This window comes from Macrobrachium rosenbergii, chromosome 7 (genome assembly GCF_040412425.1).
Source record: "Macrobrachium rosenbergii isolate ZJJX-2024 chromosome 7, ASM4041242v1, whole genome shotgun sequence".
Lineage (NCBI taxonomy): Eukaryota > Metazoa > Arthropoda > Malacostraca > Decapoda > Palaemonidae > Macrobrachium > Macrobrachium rosenbergii.
The window spans coordinates 542,501-557,500 of record NC_089747.1 but is presented as its reverse complement, the minus strand read 5'-3'; the positions used below and the strand labels follow the sequence as shown (position 1 = coordinate 557,500).

At 36.7% G+C, this 15,000-nt stretch overlaps 1 pseudogene; it reads right to left on the bottom strand.

Annotated features, from left to right (window-relative positions):
* The window catches only part of LOC136839966 (zwei Ig domain protein zig-8-like), a 94,292-nt pseudogene that overhangs the window by 1,852 nt on the left and 77,440 nt on the right, over positions 1 to 15,000 (bottom strand).

Genomic DNA, 15,000 nt, shown 5'->3' with positions numbered 1-15,000 from the left:
TATAGCTAATAATATGTTCCAGAGAATTTAGATTTTGAAAATACCCAGACCCTTACAGAAATATATACCAATGTACCTAAACGTGAAAAGAGTGGGTCATATACAAACGAAAGATCAATATACTCCCTTACTCTAAATCTAATCATAAACGGGCGCTATCAAGAAATACATCACCCGTCCCGTGCGAGTCATCGGAAGTGGGACATGGTGAAGACGTGCCCCAATGCGCAGAACAGGAAGACGTAGTGTATGGAATGCGTGGCGTTGATGGAAGCGTTGTAGCCACTCTGCTGCACGGCTGCTTGGTGCTGATCTGCGTTGAATTGAATTGAATATAGAATTTAGGCCAGAGGCCAAGTACTGGGACCAATGGAGTCATTCGGTGCTGAAACGCAAATTGGCTGTAAGAAGGTCTGAAAGGTGTAACAGGAGGAAAACCTCAAAGTAGTTGTACTAGGAAGGAAAGATTATGAAAGGAGGTACAGTAAAAAGAACGGAAGGGGTGGCAGCTAGGGGCCGAAGGCACGCTGCGAAGAACCTCAAGTAATGCCTACAGTGCACCGCAAGAGGTGCACTAACGGCATTATGGTGCTGATCTGTACAACGTGTGGTGTCAGTAATTATGAAACACTCATAGTAGCATGTGTGTGTACTAATATATTTAGAAATAAAGCTAAACAGAGTCTTTCGAGAGTCTGTACGATTCCCCCCTTTTCAGTCTGGTTGAAAAGGGGAATCGTACAGAATCTCACAAGCTCTGTTTTGCTTTACTTTTAACTACGTTTGTACAGATCCTTAACTGAAAATAGTTGGGTTCAGTGTAATTTTAAAGATTAATGTATATATTTTCTTATGCAGTCATTAGGGTCAAAGTTATTAGAAGATTAATGCATCCTGTTTTTTATACATATATATTAGCCATTTTATAACATACTGCTGTTACCATCTGGGATTCTCCAAATCACTTATGAGAAAAATTATGGTTGAAAATTATAAGATACATTTTATTTGTTCATAAATCAACTGAAATTTGTATTAATGCATACTATTCTCTCTTAGAGTTTTTGTAAGGGTAATTGCAAGCATACTACTGATACTATTTGTGATTCTAACAATCACAAAAAAGAATATTATAGAATTATCTGTTTCATCGTTTGTTATCCATAGATTAACGAAATTACAGGTTTTTACTTATGGTGTGTATAGAAAACTACCTTTGAAATTAACCAAGATAAGTATTAAAGCATTACTGTTCTCTATTAGAGTTTTAAAATGGTTTTTATAGCATACTACTGATACCATTTATGATTCTAACAATCGCAAAAAAATCTGAAAGTCATAAAATCATACATTTTATAGTGTTATTGTTCATAAATAAACCAAAATATGAATTCATACAAATAGAGCAGTGGTTCTTAACCTTTTTCCATCCTATGACCTCCCGAGACTCTACAGGATATTACCGAACCCGTGTAAAAAAAATTTTGAAATGGCTAATCCAAATACATGAAAATAAATCATATTCTCCCGAAACCTTTGTGACCCCCTGAAAAACCCCAAACGACCCCCACCCACAGGTTAAGAACCGCTGAAATAGAGCATATATGATGAAACCACCTTCGTCAATACCAAACAGAACTCACCGGACTGAATGTGGACGGATACTGACGCCGAACCTCCCGTATCCGGACGACAGCTATATCTTCCGGAATCTTGCGGACTCACGTTGGACAGCATCATACGACTTATCGTTCTCGAAGTCGTCTTCTCCGTCTGTCGTGAAAAGAAAACGAAGAAGAAGAAGATGAAGGTGAATACTGACGTCATTACCCTGGAGGAAGAGATTGGTTGGGGGAAGGAAAGGAGTTCGTTTGAATGGAAAAGAAATATGGTTTTTGGTTGTCAATTAGGAAAAGGATTTTGATGGAAGGGTGAAATTTATGAGAGAGAGAGAGAGAGAGAGAGAGAGAGAGAGAGAGAGAGAGAGAGAGAGAGAGAGAGAAGAGATTAAAATTTGAATGAGGATTTCTGTAGTCAATTAGGAAGAGGATTTTTTGATGGAAGGTGAAATTTATGAGAGAGAGAGAGAGAGAGAGAGAGAGAGAGAGAGAGATTAGAATTTGAAAGATGGCTTTTGGTTGTCAATTAGGAAAAGGATTTTTGATGGAAGGGGTGAAATTTATGAGAGAGAGAGAGAGAGAGAGAGAGAGGGGGATTAAAATTTGAAAGAGGATTTCGTAGTCAATTAGGAAGAGGATTTTGATGGAAGGGTGAAATTTATGAGAGAGAGAGAGATTAAATGGAAAGATGGCTTTTGGTTGTCAATTAGGAAAAGGATTTTGATGGAAGGGTGAAATTTATGAGAGAGAGAAGAAACAAGATTAAGATAAAGTTTGATAGAGGATTTGTATATCCCAAGACATTGAGAGCACTGGCATTATCAAAGAGAGAGAAAAAAAGATTAAGTATTTAGTTTTACCAGACCAAGCTGGTTAACAGCTCTCTAGGGCTGGGCGAAGGATTAGACTTATTTTACGTGGCTAGAACCAATTGGTTACTTAGCAACGGGACCTACAACTTATTGTGGAATCCGAACCATTATAGTGAGAAATGATTTCTATCGACAGAAATAAATTCCTCTAACTTCATCAGCCGGCCAATTGAACTCCGGCCCATCGAGGGAGTCCGCAGCTCTACCGACTCACCCAACAAAGAGCTTGCCAAAGAGAGAGAGAGAAAATCAAATTTGATAGGAGAATTTTATCTTCCAAAACGTGGGATTTTTATTATCCTAAGAGAGAGAAGAGAGAGAGAGGAGAGAGGGATTAAAATCTGATAGAGGATTTTTATATCCTAAGACACGGAGAACGTTAGCATTGCCAGAGAGAGAGAGAGAGAGAGAGAGAGAGAGAGAGAGAAGAGAAACCAGACCTCAGGCGCTCCAAAAGATGTTATTGTTGGGGCGGTTACCAAAAGGAATCGCCTAACGCCGAGTGTTTGCTTAATGATAATTCGACGCTTGTTTGCCGGTCTTTTCCCAAGAAGACAAACACGGCCGCGTAAAAGGCACATCCGCTTCTGATTGTTTAGCAAACAGCCCTCATAAAGTTAGTGTGAGGATTTTTCTTCCTCATTTTTCGCTCCCAGAGACCCGGAGAGGCCGGCTCGAGAGGGGCAATGATTTATTCCGGGAATTATCGGCCTGTGAGTTTTCCATCGACCTTCGAGTGGCGATGGATTTACTTCACACAGGATCTTTTCTGTTAATCCAGGCAACGGACTTATATTTCTATAAAGAATTTTAACGGGAAAATGAACTGAAAGTTCTCTCTCTCTCTCTCTCTCTCTCTCTCAAGTAAAAGCTTGCTTGCCACGGGACAGGTACAGGGAAGTAGAGAGGTTTTAAAATATGGTTGACTTTGTCCCAGAAATAGAGATGGTTGCAGTCATCCCGGGAAAAGATAGATTTAGTTTCTGAGGTTTTAGGGGACGGGTGAGAGGGGGGAGCGGGGGGCGTTTCCCCCTAAATCAGGAGACCCACCCCCAACTTCCATATCCCCTCTAGCCCCCAAATATTTGACTTTGTCCCAGGAGTGAGAAATGGTTACAGTGTTTAGTTACTGAGGTTTTAGGGGACAGGTGAGAGGGGGGCTCGTTTCCCCCTAAATCAGGACACCCCCCGCCCTACTTTCATGTCCCCTCCAGCCCCCAAGTCCTTGACTTTACCCCAGGAGTGACAGATGGTTATAGTCTGTTGACATTTTGGGGCACTCTCCCCCCAGGAAAAGATAAATTTAGTTGCTGAGGTTTTAGAGAAGAGGTGGGTTAGGAGGGACGCTTACCCCTGAATCCATGTCCCCCCCCCAGCGCCTAAAACCACACCCTCCACGTCCCCCTTACCCCAGTATGTTTTGCGTCTGTGGCGTAATGGACCTAATGTGTCATCTCGAATATTTCAGGGCATCGCTTTTTGCCGATACTAATAGCCGCCGTCCATTAATGCAGGCTGGTGGTAGGCGGATGCATCTCGCAGCCTGCTTTCCAGCCCTTGCCTGTAATTGCAGATTTTTATTGCAGATGTTGATTGCGGGTGTTTATTGCAAATGTTTATTGCAGATGTTTACCTCCATCCTTTTTTGGATACGCCGGTCTGCCTGCGCGCTAGATATATATATATATATTTTTTTTAATGGCCGGGAAAGCGGTATACGTTTTTTATTTCGTGATGAGAGAGAGAGAGAGAGAGAGAGGAGTAAATTGTTCTAAGAGACATGTTTTTAGAGAGAAATTTTATAGATAAAGTAAATTGTTCTATATATAAAGGTTCCTGTGGTATATACGTTTTTATTTCGTATGGAATATAATATGTGTGTGTATATATATATATATATATATATATATATATATATATATATATATATATATATATATATATATATATATATATATATATATATATATATATATATATATATATATAGAGAGAGAGAGAGAGAGAGAGAGAGAGAGAGAGAGAGAGAGAGAGAGAGAAAGAGGCGCCGGTGCTAGATTCTCCTGTGAGTATTTTGGTTTTAACCTCACAGCCAAAAAAATTTAAGAAATTAGAAATAAATAAAAAGTTTCCCCCAACACCGAGTGAAATACCTTGCTAATACCGCAAGTTTTTATTTTTTCAATAACAGTGCATCGGTCTTCCCGATATGGATGCTGGGTTATGCCAGGTTTTATAATTAAAGACAAGGTTGTTTTTTCTTTCGTTACAGTTATATAGAAGACTATCATGATTTTTTATCTGTCGTAATTGTTAATTTGATGAGTTTTTTTTATAGCTTATTAGAGGTTGATTGTTTAATTTTATCACTTGATTGTAGCCTAAAAAATTCTTGACCAGAATTTAACAGAATGACAACTCTTGATATTTGTCTCATTTATATATATATATATATATATATATATATATATATATATATATATATATATATATATATATATATATATAAATATATATAATATATGTACATACATACATATATATATATATATATATATATATATATATATATATATATATATATATATAATATATATGTACATGTACATTCATATATATATATATATATATATATATATATATATATATATATATATATATATATATATATATATATATGTATTCCTATACTCTCATTTCGATTTTATTCTCTCTCTCTCTCTCTCTCTCTCTCTCTCTCTCTCTCTCTCTCTCTCTCTCTCTCTCTCTCCTCCACCACTTTCTGATAGCCTCATAAATTCCTGCAAGAGGAATAATAGAAAATGATGACTCTCATGAATAAGCAAATAGGATAAGAGTCCAACTCACTGTCACGAGTCAAGAGCTTTCAGTGAGTGCTTTGACTTTCTTTTATATCTTTATTTTATTATTTTCCATTATAAGAAAAGCAGTATTTGAAAAGAGAGAGAGAGAGAGAGAGAGAGAGAGAGAGAGAGAGAGAGAGAGAGAGAGAGAGCAGTGTAATCCCTCTAGTTTCGTTACATTCCACTTTCAGACCCCTCCAGAATGACACCAATGTAATCTCCCCAGTGAGAGAGAGAGAGAGAGAGAGAGAGAGAGAGAGAGAGAGAGAGAGAGAGAGGTCAGGGGAGGATATGAAGGTGAGATGCAATAAAACTGGGGAGATTACATTGGTGTCATTCTCTCTCTCTCTCTCTCTCTCTCTCTCTCTCTCTCTCTCTCACACAAAGAGAGAGAGAAGAGAGAGAGAGAGAGAGAGAGAGAGAGAGAGAGACCAATATATCCTGTCTACTGTCATTGTATTTTACCTTCATGGCCCCCTCTGACTTCTTTGTTCCCTTTTTCTCTCTCTCTCTCTCTCTCTCTCTCTCTCTCTCTCTCTCTCTCTCTCTCTCTCTCTCTCTCTGTGTTACTTTACGCATGTCATTTGTCTCATTTAACCTTCCATCATGACTTACCAGCCCGGAATCATGGTGAGGAAATCTTAATTGACACTCTCTTCTCGTCCTGGAAGAGGGAATTAGAAGTGATTTGGGAAGGGAGAGTTTTACTGTGTGTGTGTGTGTGTGTGTGTGTTGTGTGTGTTAGGAGGAGGAGGAGGAGGAGGAGGAGGAGGAGCAGGAGCAGGAGCAGGAGGAAAGGGAGACGAGGGGTTGGAGGGATGTTCTTTGTCCTGTCACTAGATGGTCTCAGGGAAATGTTTAGGGTAAATCCTTTTGTCAATGTTTGTACCCACACGAGGAATTTTGGGCTTCTGTTCTGTGATCTCTAGGATCTGTCTTTTCTCCTGTTCTGTCGACTCTTCCTGTTTATGGAAGTTTGTCTCTTCAGGAAAAAAGAACTGTCCTCTTCTCGGGTAGATAAATGGGAGGTTTCTCAGTTATATAAAATTCTCTATATGACAATACTTTCTCATAGTAGTTTATTTGACAATGCTTTGTCATATTAATCAGTTTAGTGACGAAGAGAACCCTTAAGAGATCTTGATTTCCATTTTAAATTGGAAAAAAGATATTGCCATTTTATTTAGTATAATACCAGGTATATTTGATTCTATTCAATGATGTTCATTGCCCTAAAATTGGTAATTTCTACCACAGTGTCTCTACGACCCCTTGCTCTGTTGATAACAGCCCACACCAGGCCCCTGATAAGAGACTCAGGAAAGTTCCCAGAAGGGACTCTTATCATGTAACTTTATCTCTGAAGGCAACAGTCGTGGTTTTCTTTTTAGCGCACGCGCAAAGTGGTCTTGATATCATGTAAGGAGGACACACGATAGATGAGGAAACTCCTCTTGCTCTACCTGTCACGAAACAGCAGAGTTTTGGTACTTTTGTTGTAATTACAGTATTACCCGTACCAGGCGTGAACGTTTACACTCTGCTGCTGAGACCTGCGGTGGATATTTGGCAGAGAGTTGGCTCCTGAAGAGCAGTAGTCTTTAATAAGATGGCTAAATGTGTGAATAGACTTTCAAGGAAGCTGTAACTTTAATAGCTAAAGGAAAATGATCGTACACTTTCAATTTGTATATACTTATTAGTAAATAGGGTTTGGTCGCTGGAACATTTGAAGCCTAAGCGTTAACTGACTGACTACCATTAATTAACTGAGCTGTTGAAAAAAATATTATTTATTCCTAACACTGATTGTGATGAGACTTTATTGAAGAAAATAAACTGAGTAGGATTTGATTAGGGGAAGGTTATAATAATTCTATATTGCATGTTTGGCAATACCAGTAGAATTATCAGACAAAACTACTGTAGTATATACTGTATGAATTTTGACTTACAAATATTATCTTTATCAGTGTCCATTATACATACAACGAACACACATGCCACAAAATAATCAGTCACAAATTTCTTATATCCTTTCTCACATCTTATTCCTGCAGGTAGAAGCAGAAGCATTTCCTACCTGTAAGGCGATTCCTCCCCTGGGCGAGTCGTAGTCGAGTCTGGCGGCCCCCTGGTACCAAACCACCTGGTTGGGGCCTTTGACGTAATTGTGGATTATGTTGCATGTGACCGAGAGGATGCTGCCTTGTTGGATGTACCGCTCCAAGGGGCCTTCGATCTGCACCTGTGTGTCTGTCGGGTGATAGCCAAGGCAGAGAGAAAGACGGTCAGTAATGTGGTTCCTTAAGTTACGTTTAAACTGTACAAAAGCATGTCGTCAACACGTCAACTTATTGCATACACGTCACAAACATGTTGAATACAAGTTGGCAACTTAATGCATACATATCACAAACATGTTAAATACAAATTGACAATTTATTGCACACACATATCACAAACTTGTTGAATACAAATCGTCAACTTAAAGCACAAATACATCGCAAACAGCTTGAAAACAAGTCAACAACTTATCACACACATCACAAACATGTTGAATATGAGTCAGCAACTTATCACACACACACATCACAAACAGCTTGAAAACAAGTCAACAACTTATCACACACACATCACGAACAGCTTGAAAACAAGTCAACAACTTATCACAAACCTCACAAACATATTGAATACAAGTTGACAACTTATTGTACACAAATCACAAAAATATTGAATACAAGTCAACAACTCATTGCAAACATATCATAAACAAGCTTAATACAAGTCAGACACACACATCACAAACATGTTGAATACAAGTTGGCAACTTATCACACATACATCACAAACAAGTTGAATACAAGTTGACGACTTATTGGCAATCCTAACCAGCACTTCATACCATTATCCAGAATTTGACAAAGGTTCACTCTCCACTTACAGACAATGACTGTTTATAATACAATCGCTTTAAATTGCCAACATGTTTACGACATGTTTTACTGTGGCGTGGACGCACCCTCTTGCCACTTGTACAGCCAGACAGACAAAGAGACAGACAATTCCGTGTAGGTGAGGACATGACCTCAACGTGCGTGGGTCTGGACAGATTAATTAAAGCATGTCACATGCTGACATGCTGGGCTCTTGCGTTCCTTCTAGATTATATTGCTTTCTAGATTACATCTGTCGTTTTCATTAAACTGGAGATGAAAATGTCAGTAGTTGTTTTGTGTAGAGTTTGATTTGGTTAATATCTAGAGCCCCTAAAATATACATCCTGTTGATATTTTGTAAAGTTTTAGTTTTCTGTAAAAGGAAACTATCGTGCCGGCTTTGTCTGTCCGTCTGCACTTTATTCTGTCCGCATTTTTTTTTGTCCACACTTTTTCTGTCCGCCCTCCGATCTTAAAAACTACTGAGGCTAGAGGGCTGCAAATTGGTATGTTGATCACCCACCCTCCAGTCATCAAACATACCAAATTGCAGCCCTCTAGCCTCAGCAGTTTTTTTTTATTGAAGGTTAAAGTTAGCCATAATCGTGCTTCTGGCAACGATACAGGATAGGCCACCACCGGGCCGTGGTTAAAGTTTCATGGGCCGCGGCTCATACAGCATTATACCGAGACCACCGAAAGATAGATATATTTTCGGCGGCCTTGATTATGCGCTGTACAGAAAACTCGATTGCGCCGAAGAAAATTCAGCGCATATATTACTTGTTTAGTTTGGAAGTTTATAATAAACATTGATCTTCTGAAAGAGTTAACTTAAGGTACCTGCAAGATTTGAAATGAGTTACAGATAACCAAATATATTAAATATGAACAGATTAATATAAAAAAATACCAAATAGATTCAATCGCGAGAACATTTTACAACAGTTCTATTTCAAGTCTGCAATTCAATCACGATACAACTCAGGGCGATGAATGACATTCAAATTAAGCGAAGACTTACATCTTTTAAAGGTTAAATGAATGTGTAGGAATCGGTGACATCGCAAAGAATAACAATCAGCTTTCGTCCCCTTATTGTATGTCATTAATCCCACTTGAAAGGAGACGGTGTTACTTTGACAGTTGTAAAGCTGCTTCGTCATGTTTCGCCAAGATCAGGAAATGAGTAAATTGACTGGGACAGTGAAGGAGCGTTGTATTAAACTCACCATAAGTCATACTGGTTAAAGATGAATGAATGGTTTTGGAAGTGAAAGAAATTGTGTGTATATATACAATATATATATATATATATATATTGTATGTATATATATATATATATATATATATATATATATATATATATATATATATATATATATATATATATATATACATACACATACATACTGTATATACACACACATACACATATACACACACACACACAAACTAACTGCTCTCATACAATTCCCAGTGAGTTCTCACTAAGCACTGTTTTCCCTCAAGCACTTAAAAAAAAAAAGAGTAATGCAAAGCAACAACGTTAAGCCTTAAATATGAGGCGCAGTAAATAATGCCTGGAAATTCTTTTGTTGGGAAAAGGGTCAAGAAAAATAACGGCTGTTATTCTAGGCGTTATTTTCAAGAAAACGGCTGAATTTATTATATAGTTCCTAAGGTAATTCTCCGCTCATTGTTATGAACTCGGGAATTCCTGAATGAGAGAGAGAGAGAGAGAGAGAGAGAGAGAGAGATGATCTAAGGACTCTGAAGAGTCTAAATGAGGCCGTTTGCATCTTCCTATAAAATGAAAATGCTTTCATCAGCTTTATGGGTAAGCTTTTATCGTAGGAAGGCTCTTTGCTCTTGCTGAATATATAACAGAAATAATAAGGCCCTTTGTTCTTGCTAGATATATGATAAACACAATAAAATCATTTCTAAACGCAATAACAAAAAAATTATTGGTGATTGAATTATATAAAAATTTGAGAAAGGTTTCCTTTCATATGGAACCGGTACAGAACCTGTTGCTTTCTGAATCACGGCCAAGACAGAACACCCTAGAACACTGCAGCCAATGCTAAAAAATTCACAGTATCGTGATAAGCTGTTATGTAATTAAAAATCCATAATTATTTAAATAAATAGTATTAATATGCAAAAGATAAAACGAAAAGACTTTCGAACACATGAACGGTGTTCCTAATCAGTGTTTACGTTGAAATATCTTTTTGATTATTGATACAATTTATTTATATAATAATAAAGCCAATGATATTTATATTAGTATGGAATACAATTTCAGCAACAAATAGCAAATATAGATATTTATATTAGTGTAAGAATACAATTTCAGCACGGAACAAATTTTCAGGAGCAAATTATAGATATGTACTACAGTAATTTAAAGAAATGAGGTTGTATGTAAGAGCAATAGTCAATAATATTCATTCAAGAACGTAACACATTTCTAGTAGCAAATAAGGAACAAATTATAACCATGTACTAAAATAATTTAAAGCTAGGTTGTATTATAAGCAGCAAATAAGTAACATGGAACATTTACAGCAAAGTCCACGATAATATACTATTAATAAAGCTTAATTTATTATGCTGGAACTACAAGTAATGGAAACTGAGCATTCCTTCCCTAACGGTGAAGTACAGTGAATGAGATACAGTGAATGAGGTACAGTGAATTATTCTTGGGAGGAAAATTACTGGTGCGCAGAATATTAAGGTGTTTTGACGTATGTTATGACTCGGGTATTCTAAGCCATTTGTAATTCAGGGTCAAGTGTTCATTGTGCATTATATAAAATGCCTTTGGACTTGGTAGCTCCTTCTCTCTCTCTCTCTCTCTCTCTCTCTCTCCTCGATTCAGTAATGATCACTGTGCGTATATATACGCCCATGACATGATTTAACCCCCAAAATCTCTCTCTCTCTCTCTCTCTCTCTCTCTCTCTCTCTCTCTCTCTCTCTCTCTCTCTCTCTCTCTCTCTCTATCCTCGATTCAGTAATGATCACTGTGCGTACATGTGAGTCCAAGAAATTGGATTTAATCCTACCTCTCTCTCTCTCTCTCTCTCTCTCTCTCTCTCTCTCTCTCTCTCTCTCTCTTCGATCTGAAATATTTTAAGGTGCGTTTATTCATGTCCATAAAGTTAGATTTAACCCACAAACTCTCTCTCTCTCTCTCTCTCTCTCTCTCTCTCTCTCTCTCTCTCTCTCTCTCTCTCTCGATTTAGTAATGATTCTCCTATATATAATATATATATATATATATACTGTATATATATATATATATATATATATATATATATCTCCATAACATTAGATTTCACCCCAACCATTCTCTCTCTCTCTCTCTCTCTCTCTCTCTCTCTCTCTCTCTCTCTCTCTCTCTCTCTCTCTCCCCTTTCAAGTACTAAAGTCCCACGTTAAAATCACCGTAATTTATACCGTGAGAAAAATATAATATCAAAGTGAATGGCGGAAACAGCTCTTTCCATTAACTTTCTGATATTGAAGTAAATCTTCCACTTGAGACACTTATAGTATAGTAGGACAGGTTTCGTCAATTGCTGCTTTAAAATGCAGGTTTCCCGAAACTCAGATTGAAGTCTAGCGGTTACCGAGGTTATAAATCTTCCTGTATATAACTTTCACTTTTTAGTTTTCTGTAAAAGAAAGCCATTGAGATGGCTTTGTTTGTCCGTCCGCACTTTATTCTGTCCGCACTTTTTTCTGTCCGCCCTAAGATCTTATAAACTACTGAGGCTAGAGGACCGCAAATTGGCATGTTGATCATCCACCCTCCGATCATCAAACATACCAAATTGCAGCCCTCTACCTTCAGTAGTTTTTATTTTATTTAATGTTAAAGTTAGCCATAATCGTGCTTCTGGCAACGATATTTGTAATCCTCTCTCAGGGCAGTTAAAACCGAGAGAGAAATTATAGCCATAATCGTGCTTCTGGCAACGATAATTGTAAAACTCTCTCAGGGCAGTTAAAACTGAGAGAGAAATTAGTCCCTTTGGCTATATCTCAGCTTACGAACTGAGAGAGAAATCAGAATTATTATCTCGGCTTACGAACTGTAAGTTCCAGAGGTCCTTTGTTTCTCACGCCGTTGGAGGACTGTGGAATAGTCTCCCTGAGGATATCGTGCAATTGGAACTTCAAAAGTTCAAGCGAAGATGCAATGCTCTGCTGCCCTAATACAATTCTCCTCGTATTTTATAATTTACTTATGTTTTTATCCGTGGATTTATTTATTTGTTAACTAATGTTTCTTTTTAATTTAATGATCTCTTCGTTTTTTCCTATAATCTCCTGTAACTCATTTCAAATGAATACCATATTCTTTGGAAGCTTCTTGAATTTCTAGTCACTGGCTTCTGTGGTGGGCTTGTTCCATATGAATATGGATTCATCTAATAATAATAATAATAATAATTAATAATAATAATAATAATAATTTCTTTCAAATCAACACCCTGTCACTGGCCCTGGTAGGCTTGTTCCATATGAATATGGATTCATCTAATGGATAATAATAATAATAATAATAATAATAAATAATAAATAATAAATAATAAATAATAAATAATAAATAATAAATAATAAATAAATAATAAATAATAAATAATAAATAATAAATAATAAATAATAAATAAATAATAAATAATAAATAATAAATAATAAATAATAAATGATAAATGATAAATGATAAATGATAAATGATAAATGATAAATGATAAATGATAAATGATAAATGATAAATGATAAATGATAAATGATAAATGATAAATGATAAATGATAAATGATAAATGATAATAATAATAATAAATTTCAACTCTACACCATATTCTTTGGAGCTTTAATTTCAAGTCACTGGTCCATGCGGTGGGCTTGCTCCATATGAATATGGATTCATCTAATGAATAATAATAATAATAATAATAATAATAATAATAATAATAATAATAATAATAATAACAATAATAATAACAATAATAAAAATTAGCATCACCCCAGGACAGAAATATGACGTCATTCTTATTCACAAAACCTAATCACATTCTTCTTTCTTCAAGACTGCAGGAGGTTGCACCTTTTAGTATGCAACGGAAGGGGAACTCCTTCGCCCCTTTCCCTAGCCTGAGATTTTATCTTTTAAAAGTCCTTTCCCTCTTAACTTTCCCACAGGAGAGAGACGATTCTGGGAAGGGAAAGATGGACGGAGAAGTATGAGAAATTGGATCGTGGACGAAGTTCTGTGGGAATTCTTGTGGGAACCTTACTGTCTTCCCCTCTTCGTGGAATAACTTCACCTTTTGCAGGTACGTAATGGATTAAGGGGTCTTCTTCCTGTGTGGAAATGCGTGTTTTGTATTTGTTTGTTTATGGGAAACTTACATGACACAGTGGTAAGGTTCTCGCCTACCAGTCGGGAGGGCCGGGGTTCAAATCCCGCTGCTCACTGGTGGCTTGGGGATGGCGCCATTGCATAAACCCGGTGGCCCTCTAACCTAGCGGTCTGAAAACTCGAGAGGGTTAGGAAGAAAATAAGGTATCAGCCCTCGGGCTAGGGATTAAACAGTGGGTCTAGCGACATACTGGCCACGTGTCTTAGGCAACGGGATTTCTCCCCCACTGGCTGTCGGCCTAAGAAACCGGAGTTCAGCGCCATCCCTATGGACCATGCGAGGCTCAGGACTTTAACCTTTAACCAATCTTTAGCGTTTTTTTTTTTATAGGAAAAAAGTTATTTTTTGCTCTATCATTTTGAGCACTCTTCTTTTTGTTTATCTGTGAGAAACTGTTGTTTTACTCTATCAAGTTTAGCTCGTTTGGTTTTGTTTATTTATGGGAAACTATTGTTTTAAAAACTCCATCAATCTTTAGCATCAATCTTTAGCATGTTTTTTTTGTTTATTCATGAGTAAAGTTGTGGTTTACTCTAACGATCTTTAACGGGTTTGTTTTTGCTAATTTGCAAGAAAAAGTTGTAATTTTATTCTCTCACTGCTTTTGGTCGATAAATTTGTGAATGCTACTGCATAAGTAACAATTATAAACTTGTATATTTCTTCATGCAAACGATTTGTATATATTTTTTATGGTAGTGAAAGTTGAGATGATATTATCCCTGGAGGCTTCTGAAAATTATTCAAAAGACTTTTAGTAAATCAATTTTGAATGGGTGAAATTATTGCATCAATAATACAATATATTAAGAGAAAGGGATTATTTGCATACGATCTCCAGATTATATACAATTGCCTGAAACACTTAACATCTTTGAAACGGAAAATGATTCGTATTCCACCATTTTAGAAGAGTAATCTACAGTGTTTGATTTTTATAATAAAAATTTTTTTGGAACTTGGACAAAGGAAAGTACATCATTCTCTGAGGAAAAAAGAAGAAAAGAAAAAAAACCCCAGTGTTGTTTTTCTGAACCATTCAAGTTTACCCCCTTTTTAGAAAAACAGTCTTTAGTGTCTGATTTTTAGAATAAAAAAATTATTGGAAATAGGATAAAGGAAAGTATGCCAGGCCCTGAAGAAAAAAAAACCATTTTTTCTTAATTCATGTTTACCTTCTTTTGGGAAGAACAATCTTGAGTGCCTGATTTTTAGGATAAAAAAATTATTGGAACTTGGGCAAAGGCAAGTACAGTAC